This window comes from Muntiacus reevesi, chromosome 4 (genome assembly GCF_963930625.1).
Source record: "Muntiacus reevesi chromosome 4, mMunRee1.1, whole genome shotgun sequence".
NCBI lineage: Eukaryota > Metazoa > Chordata > Mammalia > Artiodactyla > Cervidae > Muntiacus > Muntiacus reevesi.
The window spans coordinates 113115755-113130642 of record NC_089252.1 but is presented as its reverse complement, the minus strand read 5'-3'; the positions used below and the strand labels follow the sequence as shown (position 1 = coordinate 113130642).

At 43.3% G+C, this 14888-nt stretch overlaps 1 protein-coding gene across 2 annotated transcripts in view; it reads right to left on the bottom strand.

The window, feature by feature from the left end:
• Positions 1 to 14888, bottom strand: part of HRH1 (histamine receptor H1) — a 96363-nt gene that overhangs the window by 17933 nt on the left and 63542 nt on the right. The window contains exon 1 of one of the 2 annotated variants that reach the window (XM_065933898.1): positions 11083 to 11207. The exons of the other annotated variant lie outside the window; for it this stretch is intronic. The gene's annotated coding sequence lies outside the window, so the exon portion shown is untranslated. Of the gene's footprint in view, positions 1 to 11082; positions 11208 to 14888 lie in introns of those variants that run through there. 2 annotated transcript variants of the gene reach the window in all.

The following is a 14888-nucleotide window of genomic DNA, read 5'->3' as shown; positions in this document are numbered from 1 at the left end:
GTCAGAGAAGCTGAGCGGGGAACCTGGACTTGTACTCCCACAAGGAAGGAATGAGTCGGTGTACACTCTCCCCACCGGCCCAGCCTCCTTTGTTGAAGCAGGGACTTCCCTGGTGGCCCAGGGGTTGAGAGTCTGCCTTCCAATGTGAGGGATGCGGGTTTGCTCCCTGGTTGGGGAACTAGGATCCCACATGCCCTGGGGCAACCCACACGTGGCAACAACCGAGCCTGCGCCACAACAAAGATGCGATACAGCCGAAAATAAACCAAGTATTAAAGAAATTTTAAAAATCAATAAGACAAGACTAAATATGATTCAGAGTCTCATACCATAATATCTAAACTGTCCACACTTCAATCAAAAATCACTCATCATTTCAAAAACTGGGGAAATTTCAAATGGAATTAACAACAAAAAAAATAAAGAGATACCCATGCCATGATGACAGAGATGTAAGGACTGTGTGACAAATATTTTAAAGTAATCTCATAAAAACACCCAACGCACAAATGTGAACATGACTGAAACAAATGAAAAAGGAAAGCCCGTGTGCCTAGACCCTGTGCTCCACAATAAGAGAAGACAATGCAGTGAGAAGCCCACGCACCAAAATGAAGAATAGCCCCCATTTGTCACGACTAGAGAAAGCTCACATGAAGAAACGAAGACCCAGCACAACCAAAAATAAATAAAATTTTAAAAAGATTCAATACTTATAAAAACAAAAGAAGAACCAAATGGAAATTTTCAAACTGAAAAAAACCTAATAACTGAAAAAATAAAAAATAAAAACACTCACCAGAAGGATTCAACATCAGGATGGAGGAAGATGAGGAAGGAATTAGTGAACTAGAAGACAGCACAGTAGAAATTATCCAATCTGAACATCAGACGGAGGAGACTGAAAACAAAACAGAGTCCCAGGCACCTGTGAGACAGTAACACAACTGCTAACATTCCTGCAAACAGTCCTGGAAGTGGAAGAAAAAGAGGCTGGGGATAAAAGATACTTGAAGATTAAATGGCTGAAAATTTCCTAAATTTGACGAGAGACAGGAACCTACAAAACCAAGAAGCTAAGAGAACCTCCCCTACTCCACAAAAGAATCCACACCAAGACACAGAATAATTAAACTTCTGAAAATTAAAGAAGAAAAAAATCTGGAAAGCAGCCAGGAAAAAAAGAAACAAACAAAACATGCTACCATAATAAGGGAGACAGCAGATTACTCTTCAGAAAATACAGAGAGGAGCAGGAAGTGACACAATGTTTCTTAGAGGCTGAAAGGAAAGAACTGTCAACCTAGGATTTTATACTCAGTGAAAATATCCTTAAAGAATAAAGCCTGTCAGCACAAGAACTTGTACAACACTTTTATGCAGAAAACTGAAAATACTAATGAAAGAAAGAAAAGATCTAAATAGATGGAGAGACACTCAGTGTCCAAAGATTAGAAGATTCGTAGTAAATACATAAGCATAGTAAATAAATCAGTTCTACTCAAATCAATGTAAAGATTTAATGCAATTTCTATCTAGATCTCAGCAAGATGTCTTACAGAGAAGGAAAGACTATTCTAAAATCTGCATCGAAAGACAAAAAAACTAGAAATAGGTAAGATAATCTGAAACAAGACAGATAAATGAAAGAAATCAGGCTGTGTGATTAAAGACTTTTTATATGACTACAGTAATCAAGACTGTGGTATCAGTGGGGACAATGGAACAGAATAAAAAACTAAGAAATAGACTTCCACAAATATGCCCAAGAGATTTTTCACAAAGGCACAACATCCATTCAACTGAGGTAAGGGTGTTTTCAACAAACAGTGCTGGAACAACTGGACATCCACAGACAAAAACTAGAATCTCATATGTGATTAGAAAATTCACTCAGAATGGTTCACAGACATATATGTATTCAGTCGCTCAGTTGTGTCTGACTCTTCGCAACCCCATGGACGGTAGCCCACCAGGATCCTCTGCCCATGGAATTTTCCCAATCAAGAATACTGGAGTGAGATTCCAGTTCCTCCTCCAGAGGATCTTCCCAACCTAGGGATGAAACACATGTCTCTTCTACCTCCTGCACTGGCAGGAGGATTTTTTTTATCACTAGTGCCATGTGGGAAGCTCCAAAGGTAAAACATAAAACCATAAAACTTTTATTTAAAAAAAAATTAGAGAAAATGTTCAGAGTCCAGGCCAAGGCAAAGCGTTTGTAGACTTGACACCAAAAGCACGAACCATAAAAAAGATAAACTGATGAACTGGCTCTCTCCTTCAGTTATTCACCTACTCCCACCAGCACAGCTGGAGAAGGAAATGGCAACCCACTCCAGTACTCTTGCCTAGAGAACCCTATGGACAGAGGAGCCTGGTGGGCTGCTGTCCACGGGGTCGCAAAGAGTCGGACCGGACTGACGCGACTTGGCAGCAGCAGGATCAGCACAGCACATACATGTGTCTCTTATACCATTATTTACTTTGTAATTTTTTTTTTTAACACATTCACTTTCTTTTTTAAGCTTATTCATCCCATTACATGTGAAAAACTAGTCCTCTTTCTTTTTTTTTTTTTGGTCATCTGTAGAAACTTTCCATAAGAATAAATAAGAGTGACAACAAAATGATGTAACTAAATTCTAGCCAAACATTTTAAGGACTGCTCTTCTTTGTTTTTTTTTTAAGATGAGCAAGTGTAAGACAGGTGTTAAAGATCTACCAACACCAAACTGTGACTCTCCCGGAGGTCATCAGAAGGACTGAAAACCTATGTGAGTTGGTGTTAATTAATGCCACATCTGAGTACCCTTTAGAGTCACTTCGAGTGAAAGTGAAAGTTGCTCAGTTGTGTCTGACACTTTGTGACCCCATGGACTATACAGTCCATGGAATTCTCCAGGCCAGAACACCGGAGTGGGTAGCCTTTCCCTTCTCTGGGGGATCTTCCCAACCCAGAGATCGAACCCAGGTTTCCCGCACTGCAGGTGGATTCTTTACCTGCTGAGTCACAAGGGAAGCCCAAGAACATCAGAGTGGGTAGCCTGTCCCTTCTTCAGCAGATCTGCCCAACCCAGGGATCAAATGGGGTCTCCTGCATTGCAGGTGGATGCTTTACCAACTGAGCTACCAGGGAAGCCCTGTTTGCAGAACAAAACCCATCTTAAAAATCCCTTCCTCTCAGCAATCCCACTGCTGGGCACACACACGGAGGAAACCAGAATTGAAAGAGACATGTGTACCCCAATGTTCATCGCAGCACTGTTGATAATAGCCAGGATATGGAAGCAACCTAGATGTCCATCGACAGACGAATGGATAAGAAATCTGTGGTACATATACACCATGGAATGTTACTCAGCCATTAAAAAGAATGCATTTGAATCAGTTCTAATGAGGTGGATGAAACTGGAGCCTATTATACAGAGTGAAGTAAGTCAGAAAGAAAAACACCAATACAGTATATTAACACATATATATGGAATTTAGAAAGATGGTAATGATGACCCTATATGCAAGATACCAAAAGAGACACAGATGTAAAGAACAGACTTTTGGACTCTGTGGGAGAAGGCGAGGGCGGGATGATTTGAGAGAATAGCATTGAAACATGTATATTACCATATGTGAAATAGATGACCAGTCCAAGTTTGACTCATGAGACAGGGTGCTCAGGGCTAGTACACTGGGATGACCCAGAGGGATGGGATGGGGAGGGAGAGGGAGGGGGTTCAGGATGGGGAACACATGTACACCCGTGGCTGATTCATGTCAATGTACGGCAAAAACCACTACAATATTATAAAGTAATTAGCTTCCAATTAAAATGAATAAATTAATTTTTTAAAAAAAGAAAAAAAATTCCTTCCTCTTTGAGGTTTTCCCATACTCTTTAGCCACCTCTAAGCATTCCTTTCTCTAGGATCCCACAGTGCTGTTTTCATATCTCCATCAAGGCATTTAACTGTCTGCATTCTACTGAATGAATAAATGAATAAACTCAGGTTTTCTTCATTAGACTTTGAGCCTTGCCAGCGCAGGGACAATAAAATATTCACTATAATTTGGCACCCAACCCAATGGTTCTCAACCTCGGCTGCACACTGGAATCACATGGAAAGCTTTAAAAAGTACTCACACTGGAACTTCCCCACTTCCACTGTAGGGGGAACAAGTTCAATTCCTAGTTGTAAACTAAGATCCTGCATGCTGCATGGGGTGATTAAAAAACAGGCTTAGGGAATTCCCTGGCAGTCCAGTGGTTAAGACTGCATGCTCACACCCTTGGACATGAGTCTGACTTAATTGATCTTGAGTGTGGTCTAGTTTTGGGTTTTTTTTTTTTTTTAACATCTCAAGATTTTTGATAACTCTCCAGATGCAGCCAAGAGTTTGGACCACTGTCCTAACCCAAAGCAAAGTGGTAGGAGGAACACAATAAATGCTTTTTATTCATTTATTGATTCACTCAGTGAATCAGTAAATGGATGAATTCTGTCTTTAACACAGGGTCCCCAACCACAGGGCCATGGACCAATACCAGGCTATGCAGAAAGAAGTGAGCGAGTGAGGCTTCATCTGTTTTTATAGGCACTCCCCATCTCTCATGGGCTTCCCCGTTGGCTCAAGTGGTAAAGAATCTGCCTGCCAATGCAGGAGATGCAGCAGATGGGGGTTCGATCCCCAGGGTGGGAAGATCCTCTGGAGGAGGAAAGGGCAACCCACTCCAGTATTCTTGTCTGGGAAAGCCTGCTTGGCTTCAGTCCATGGGGCGCAAACAGTAGGACATGACTGAGCATGCACACACACGCAATACCTCCCCATCTTTCACATTACCGCCTGAGCTCAGGAAAACAAGCTTAGGGCTCCCACTGATTCTGCAGTATGGTGAATCATATAGTTATTTCATTATACATAACAAATGTAATAATAATAGAAAGAGTGCACAATAAATGCATTTGAATCATCCTGAAACCATCTCTCCTCCCCTGGCTGTGGAAAAATTGTTTTTGACAAAACTGGTCCCTGAGGTCAAAAAAGTTGGGGACTGCTGCATTAACACAACACAGGCCTGATGCAATGCGACCATTTTCAGGGTTTCGTGTAATACTAATTCATTAATATATTCAGGGACCATTCATTAAGCAATAATTCAGTACCAGGTGTTACACAAGGCCAAACTGCTAGAGATGCAAGCATGATTAAGACGCCCACTTTCCCCCCTTGTTCCAGTGTGCCTTAGGGAACACTGCAGGTGGGTTCCAGTCCATCCAAGAACTTTCTGTCCTGCTGACTAATTAACTGGCCAATCCCAACAGCAATCACGTCCACAGTGATGACAGCAAAACTTACTTTGAACTGCTTGGCAAATATAAGGACAGATTCTGTTTACTCCCAGTGAGAAAGTTCCAGGAGGGTGTGGGTGAGTCAAAAGACTCAAAAAAAAAAAGAAAAAAAAACCTGCTTCTGTCTAGACTTCTCTGAACCCTTCAGAAGACAAAGGCAAGTCTCAAGGGATAGACCAAAGTCCTGTGCTGCCCAAATAAACTTCCTTCTGGGTGTGTATTTACAGAAAGACAATCTAGGACCTCAGGATATGATTAAGATCTTAATTAGGCCAAGGCAAAGGGCCTTTCCTTCCCAGCTGTGCCCCCTCACTGCTGTAAGATTCTGCACTTCTTATTGTTCGGTCACTCAGTCGTGTCCGACTCTTTGTGACCCCGTGGACTGTAGCACGCCAGACTCCTCTGTCCTTCAGTATCTTCCGCAGTTTGCTCAAACTCCTGTCCATTGAGTCGGTGATGCCATCCAACCATCTCATCCTCTGTTGCCCCCTTCTCCCCCTGCTCTCAATCTTTCCCAGCATCAGGGTCGTTTCCAATGAGTCAGTTCTTCGCATCAGGTGGCCAAACTATTGGAGCTTCAGCTTTAGCATCAGTCCTCCCAATAAACATTCAGGGTTGATTTCCTTTAGGATTGACTGGTTTGCATCCCTTGCTGTTTAAGGGACTCTCAAGAGTCTTCTCCAGCACCACCGTTCCAATTCTTCAGCACTCAGCCTTCTTTATGGTCCAACTCTCACATCTGTACGTGACTACTGGAAAAACCATAGCTTTGACTATACAAACCTTTGTCAGCAAAGTGATGTCTCTGCTTTTTAATACACTGTCTAGGTTTGTCATAGCTTTTCTTCCAAGAAAAACTTTTAATTTCATGGCAGTTGTCACCATCTGCAGTGATTTTGGAGCCCCCCCCAAAAAATCTGTCACTGTTTCCACTATTTTTTCCATCTATTTGCCATGAAGTGATGAGACCAGATGTCATGATCTTGGTTTCTGAATGTTGAGTTTTAAGCCAACTTTTTCAGCTTCCTCTTTCACCCCCACCAAGAGGCTCTTTAGTTCATCTTCACTTTCTGCCATTAATCTGGTATTATCTGCATATTTGAGGTTGTTAATCTTGCAATCTTGATTCACCTTGTGATTCATCCAGTCTGGCATTCCACATGATGTACTCTGCCTATAAGTTAAGTAAGCCGGGTAACAATGTACAGCCTTGACATACTCCTTTCCCATTTTTGAACCAGTCCATTGTTCCATGTTCGGTTCTAACTATTGCTTCTTGGCCTGTATACAGGTTTCTCAGGCAACAGCTATGGTGGTTTGGTATTCCCATCTCTAAGAATTTTCCACAGTTTGTCGTGATCCACACAGTCAAAGGCTGTAGCGTAGTCAAAGAACGAGAAGAGATGGTTTTTTGGAATTCCTTTGCTTTTTCTATGATCCAGTGGATGTTGGCAACTGGATCTCTGGTTCCTCTGCCTTTACTAAATCCATCTTGTACATCTGAAATTTCTCAATTCACATACTGTTGAAGCCTAGTTTGAAGCATTTTGAGCATTACCTTGCTAGCATGTGAAATGAGCACAATTGTACGGTATTTGGAGAGTTCTTTGGCATTGCCTTTCTTTGCGATTGGAATGAAAAATGACCTTTTTCAGTGCTGTGGCCACTGCTGAGTTTCCAAATTTGCTGACATATTGAGTGCAGCACTTTAACAGCATCATCTTTTAGGATTTGCAATAACTCAGCTGGAATTCCATCATCTCCACTAGCTTTGTTCATAGCAATGTGAGGATGGGCACAATAAAGGACAGAAATGGGAAGGATCTAACAGAAGCAGAAGAGATTAAGAAGAGGTGGCAAGAGTACCCAGATGAACAATACAAAGGTCTTAATGCCCTGGAAAACCACGATGGTGTTGTTACTCACCTAGAGCCAGACACCCTGGAGTAGAAAGTCAAGTGGGCGGCTTTAGGAAGAATTACTGTGAACAAGATTCTGTACTACACATTAACGTAGACCTGCTCTACTGCAGACTTCTACAATACATGTTTCCTCTTGGGGACTTCCCTGGGGGCTCAGTGGTAAAGAACACACCTGCCCATGCAGGAGACGTGGGTTTGATCCCTGGGTCAGGAAGACCCCCTGGAGAAGGAATGGAAACCCACTGCAGTATTCTTGTCTGGGAAATCCCATGGACAGCGGTGCTGGTGGGCTACAGTCCATGGTGTCACAAGAGAGTCAGACACGACTGAGCAAGCGAGCACACATACATGTATCTCCTCTTGACCATCCTCACAGCTTCCCAGATGGCCATCCTGATCCTGGCCTTGGCCCCTTCAGCCCACCCTACACACAGAAGCCAGATAATCCTTCGAGTCCAACCACTTTTCCCTCCTATTTGATACTCTTTAGTGGTTTGATGCTGCCGTCAGGATGCAACAGGATACATAGAGTAAGCCCCCAACATATCACACAAGTGTAACCCAATAACACTGGGGTTCCTTGTGCCCACTCCAACCACGATGTTCCATTCAGAAGAAACTCAAGTCCAACATCCAGCGAAAAAAAAAAGGTGGACTATAAACTTTTACTGAAGATTCTCAAAGAGGCAAAGAAACCAAAAAATCCTAAAAAACCTCTTCTCCCATTTACCATGCCATAAGTGCCAACTCCTCGCCCTCAAATCTCCCTCCTCCCACAAAAACCTGAGCTTGCACTGACTCTGCTCCACTCTTACCCACTCTCCAATCTCTCTGGCCTACTGAAGGGCACCAGAAATCCACTTAGCTTTCCCAGCGCCTTCTCTTCATTTACTCCTGTAATCAGCACAACAAAAGCCCAAGAGACAAACATTCAAATGCAGATCCTACTCTGGAAACTCCACAGAGTACATCATGTGAAATGCCAACTGATGAATCACAAGCTGGAATCAAGATTGCCGGGAAAAATATCAACAGCCTCAGATATGCAGATGATACCACTCTAGTGGCAGAAAGCAAAGAGGAACTAAAGAGACTCTTGATGAAGGTGAAAGAGGAGAGTGAAAAAGCTGGCTTAAAATTCAACATTCAAAAAACTAAGATCATGGCATCTGGTCCCATCACCTCACGACAAACAGGTGGAGAAAAAGTGAAAACAGTGACAGATTTTATTTTCTTGAGCACCAAAATCATGGCAGATGATGAGTGCAGCCATGAAATTAAAAGATGCTTGCTCCTTGGAAGAAAAGCTATGACTGAAGAGGGAATTCATAGGGCCTGGACTCCATCTTAGGCCTGTTCATGCTGATCATGCTCGGCCACCTCTCCAATGGACTCTGAATTCTGTGCTCAGTCCCTATGGAAACTAGAACAGAAGGATAAGACCCCTTCTGGACAGGGGAACCTTGAAGATCATATCCAGGTTACTCATCGCCTAAGAGAAAACATACACTGATCACCCCTGCCTCTGGACAGGTCACAAATTTTTCTGTATCTATTGGAAAGTAACCTCGGGCTTATTGATTACTAACTGTTTGAAATGTAACCTCGGGTTTATTGATTATTAACTGTTTGAACACATAGCACATGAATGATGGGGTTACTGTGATTGTGTTTACCCTTCCTTTGTTTATGTAAGTCTCAAGGAATTTGGGGTGGTGGGTTCAGACACTACCTATGGGGTATAAAAGATTTTCACAAATGCTGGTTGGGGTCCTTGGCTAAGAGGAGACTCTGCCTTGGACCTGCCGGTGTAATAAACTGCACTTCACTATCTGCATCGTCCTTCTGAGTGAGCTTGTTTCCTGGAACGCGTGGCTACAATATGACAAATCTAGATAGCATATTAAAAAGTAGAGATATCACTTTGCCGACAAAGGTCTGTATAGTCAAAGCTATGATATTTCCAGAAGTCACGTACAGATGACTCGTTGAGAGTTAAATCATAAAGAAGATTGAGTGCTGAAGACTTGATGCTTTGGAACTGTGGTGTTGGAGAAGACTCTTGAGAGTCCCTTAAACAGCAAGGAGACCAAACCAGTCAATCCTAAAGGAAATCAACCCGAAATGTTCATTGGAAGGACTGATGCTAAAGCTGAAGCTCCAATAGTTTGGCCACCTGATAGGAAGAGCTGACTCATTGGAAAAGACCCTGATATTGGGAAGATTGAAGGCAGGGGGAGAAAGAGGCAACAGGGGAGATGGTTGGATGGCATCACTGACTCAATGGACATGAGTTTGAGTAAACTCTGGGAGATAGCGATGGATAGGGAAGTCTGGCGTGTTACAGTCCATGGAGTGGCAAAGAGTTGGACATGACTTAGTGACTGACAGCAACAAAGTTATCTGCAAAATGGAATATTATTCAGCCTCAAAAAAGAATGGGATTCTGACTGCTACAATGTGGAGGAACCTTGAGGACATTATGCTAAATGACATAAACCAGTCACAAAAAGACAAACATGATGATTCCATTCATACCTAGACCAGCCAAATTCATAGAGAAAGAAAATAGAATGGTGGTTGTCAGGGACTGGAGGTAGGGGGAATGGGGAATCAGAGTTTAATGGGGACAGAGTTTCAGTTCGACAAGAGGAAAACATTTCTGGAGACGGATGGTGGTGAGCATCGTACAACAGTGTGAATGTACCAATGTCACTGAACTGCCACTTGAAAACTGGCGAAAACAGTAAATTGTGTTATGTGTAATTTATCACAATAATAAATAAATACGTAAGTAAATAAGAAACTGGCAGCTCCTTACATCATTCAGGATGGAGCAGGGGTGGGGTGGGGTTCCCTAACATGAAAGGATTTGCCAACTGAAGGGGATGTTTAGACGGAATCTTTCTGGGAACCCAGGGCAGGGCGAGTGAAAGTGGCTAGTAAATGCCAGAGCACTGACTGAACCGCTAGACAAAAGTAAAGTTTCTTGTAAACTCACATTCCTGCATCCAGATACAATGGGGGAGTGGTGATTCCAGACATTGCCAGGTGTCTGGATTTCCCCCATCAGCTCAGTTAAGGGATCAGGGGCTGGAGTCCTTTCCACACTTCCTGGGGAGGCGAGATTCTGTCAAAAGTGGCTGGAAGGACTTTCCTGGTGGTCAAGAGGCTAAGACTCCATGCTCCTGATGCAGGGGGCCCAGGTTCAACCCCTGGTCAGGGAACAAGATCCCATATACCACAACTAAAGATCCCACAGGCTGCAAGTAAAACATGCTCCAACTAAGACCTGGCACAGCCGAATAAATTAAAAAAAATTTTTTTAAGTTGCTTTGATGAGCAGGTAACCCTTGCCCAAGGTTGCTGTCATCACCCGCCCGTTTGGCTATCCTTCAGGTTCACCCAGTCTGATAAGGGCAGCAGAGGGTAGACAAGGCTTAAGGGAGACAGCCCAAGCCTCCAGAGTAAAACGCAGCATGCTTTTTCCTGCAGAGGACAACAGAAAGCAATTTACTGTCTCAGTCCTCTGTCTGGGGCTCATTTTCACCTGCTGGTGACTGGGAAGTATTCACAATTCCACACATCCACTTGCCTGCACTTCCCGGGGAGACCGAGGCTTTGCTGGAGGAAATGCAAGCTTCGGCAGGCTGAGCCCTGAGTACCAAGGGTCCTGGCAGGCAGCTCACAGCCTCTTGCCCAGGGCTGGGGATTATCAGGGAAAGTAAGAGGCATTCATATTCACCAGCAAATGGGGGTGGAGGGGAGGATAGCCCTGGGGCTTCTTATTTCCAGAAGCAGCAACAACTCACTTTCACAGCACTCACTGGGGCCAGGCCAGGCACGGTCCTGCAGGATTGTGCATTGTCTTACTAAAAAGTCACAATGCTAGGAGCTTAGTACTATGATCGTTTCTTTTCCTGATGAGGAAACTGAGGTTAAGTCACTCCCCAACAGTCACGGAGCTGATGGGAGGCAGAACCTGGGTTTTATCCAGATCGGTGTGACTCCTCTTTCTCTCTGTATCCACCTTCTTTCTTTCTTCTAACAAGTAGTTTTCCTTTTTTTTTTTTTTCCTTTAAAAATAAAACAAAAACAGAAACATACAAATCTAGCATATGAATTAATAGATTATCATAAGGTGAACACCATTCAGATAAGAAAGATAACTCAGCCCCCAAGCCTGGAAAACCCGTGCACACATCCCGCCCTACTCACGGCCCCCACAGTAATGATTTTCCTGACTTTTAAGGAATCACTTCCAAAGTCTTTTTTTTTTTTTTTTAAATTGTTTTATTACCCGAATGTGCATCCCTGGACAGAATATTCTGGCCCATATGAAAAGTCGACCAGTCTCTTAGATCTGTTTTAATTTATGGGTTCTTCATCCATCCTTTTTATTTGCTTGCACGTGTTCATCAGAAGAGCCTGGGAGTTTGCGGCATCTTCCCAGTTGACGTTGCCAAGTGCACACCCAGGGTCCAGTTTAATGCTTCTTTTCTTCTGTCCCTCTGAAAACTGGAAGCTGGTTCTGGAGACTTGACCAGACTCCGATGGTTCTTTGTGTGTGCTTAGTCACTCGGTCATGCCTGACTCTTGTGACCCCAAAGACTAACCTGCTAGAATCCTCTGTCCATGGGATTTCCCAGGTAAGAATACTGGAGTGGCTGTCATTTCCTTCTCCAGGGGGTCTCCTCGACCCAGGAATCAAACCCGGGTCTCCTGCATTGCAGGCAGACACTTTACCCACGGAGCTACAAGGGAAGCCAGGTGGTTCTTTAGGGCATACATAATATCTGCTCGCCATAATTCTGGATAATCTTAGCAGCTGTGGGTATTTCAGGCTTACATCTACTCACATGTCTCCTTAAAATTCTTTTTAATTGTGATAAAATACACATAACATGGAAGTTATCATCTTAATCATTTTTAAGTGTGAAGCTCAGTAGTGTTAAATATATTCCTACTGTTCCACAACCAATCCCCAGAACTCTTTTCATCTTGCAAAACTGAAACTCTGTCCTCATTAAACAACAATTTGCCACCCCCTTTTCCCTCCAGTCCCTGTTACCCAATCTTTTACATTTTGTCTCTAGGAATCTGCTCTAGGGACTCCAGATAAGTGGAATCATACAGTATTTATTCTTTTGTGACAGGCTTATTTCATGTTGCCAGGAGAAATATCAACTATCTTAGATATGCAGATGATACCACTCTAATGGTAGAAACTGAAGAGAAACTAAAGAACCTCTTGATGAGGATGCTAGAGGAGAATGAGAAAGTTGGCTTGAAACTCAACATTTACAAAGCTAAGATCATGGCATCCAGTCCCATCACTCATTGGAAGGACTGATGCTGAAGCTCCAATACTTTGCCCACCTGATGCAAAGAGTCAACTCGTTGGAAAAGACCCTGATGCTGGGAAAGATTGAAGCAGAAGCAGGTGGAGGAGGATGAGATGGTTGGATGGCATCACTGACTCAATGGACAAGAGTCTGAGCAAACTCCGGGAGATAGTGAAGGCAGGGGAACCTGGTGTGCTGAAGTCCATGAGGTCGCAAAGGGCAAAGAGTTGGACACAACTTAGTGACTGAAAAAAAAAATGTCCTCAAGTTTCATCCATATCGTAGCAGGTGTCAGCATTTCCTTTCTTTCTAATAACATTCCATTGTATGTATAGACCACACTTTGCTTATCCATTCATCTGCCACTGAACACTGGGTTGTTTTCACCCTTTCACTATCATGATTAACACTGCTATGAACACAGATGTACAAGCATTTCTTCAAGACACTGCTTTCAATTCTTCCAGATAAATACCCAGAAGTGGAGTTTCTGGTCCTGTGTTGATTCTAGGTTGACTTTTTTGAACCTGTGCTGTTTTTCACAGTGGCTGCACCATTTTACATTCTCATCCTCTGTTCCCTTTCCACTCCTCACCATTCAGAGCTCCCCTCTACCCAGTGGGGAAAAACAGGGCAACGTTCCCCGTTATAGTCCCAAACTGGAGGTGGTGTAAAGGTCCACTGGAAAGGGATTAATTTCATGGTAGGCCGTGGCCACTGAATCCCAGGCATAAAGTCATGGTGAGAGTATTTGATGACATAAAAAGCTGCCTCCACTCTTTGCTTAAGTTAGCAAAAAAAGGTTACAGAACAGCATATGAAGTTTGAATCCTTTTCTTTTTTTTTTTAAGATAACTATTTGTTTACAGGAGATGCTCTCTTAATTAACATAACTAATTCACTGGATTAACCAAAATCCTTCCCTCCTTCTTGTAAGACAGTGATCCAGCATCTCTAGTTTTATCCCTTCTGTTCCCGGCCATTGTACAATAACTAAGAGTTAGCTCTGTTTCCAAACTGTGTGTTCTGATTGTATATCAACTCGCAAATTACATTCAATACAAGAAGGTGAAATATGAGTGCACAAAGAATGTCTCTGTGAGAACTAAGTTGAATGCTTGGGGAAGATGCATTAAGCCAGGGTCTTTTGAGGGGTGGATAAGATAGCTGAAAAACTCTGGAGATGTGAGCTCTTTAAGGGGACCTACCTCTTTTGGTTGGGGTGGCACTGGTGGTAAAGAACCTGCCTGCCTGGGAGATGTAAGATGCGGGTTCGACCCCTAGATGAGGAAGATCCCGCTGCAGGAGGGCATGGCAACCCACTTCAGTACTATGGCCTGGAGAATCCCAAGGACAGAGGAGCCTGGTGGACTACGGTCCATAGGGTGGCAAGAGTCGGGCACGACTGAAGTGACTTAGCACGCAGCACTTCTCTGAGTTACCATCCTGGGGCGTTAATTCCTGGCCCCTTTGCAGCCCTGAATACCTACCGCTCTCCATGTGAGTTACCAGCCACTTCACACTCACAACTGTGCAGACTCAAGAAATTATTTTCTTCTGTTTTAAACCCTCAGGTCAGTGAATAATAGGTATACACACAGCTCATTCCTGCAATGGCAAAGCTGTGGTGTTGGACCTACGATTCTCCTCCTTAACCCCATGCAGACATTACTAATCAATCAGACATTACTAATCGATCACCAGATTCCTTTCTGCTAAGTGCATTCTACGGTCTCAGAAATCTTCTCTGGGTAGCCATAAAAAAATCAACTGGAATTGACATTTGAGATGAAATCTCTGACTTCCTTTAAGTTACGGAAACTTTTTTTTTTTTTCAGTTGAGTAGAGTTGGCTCAGTGGTAAAGAACTCATGTTGCCTGCAATGCAGGAGATGCAAGAGATACAGGTTCAATCCATGAGTTGGGAAGATGCTCTGGAGGAGAAAATGGCAATCCACTCCAGTATTCTTGCCTGGGAACTCCCATGGACAGAGGAGCCTGGTGGTCTATAGTCCCTGGTCTATAGTCACAATTTAGCGACTAAACAGCAACAACAAAGAAAATAAAACTATACAAAGCGGCCAAAGTCCTGGTCCTCGGGCCCTGGGCCTGAATACGCTGTACTGTACATAGTAAGTTCTCCGTGTTCAGTGACTGAATGGCAGATGCTAGTCCTCCTGCTTTCTGAAGTGAACAGTTTAGTCTTTTCCCCTCACATCTTCCTTCTTGGCTTCCCCTTACAACTGTGTTTTTAATTTCTTCCCAATCTACAAC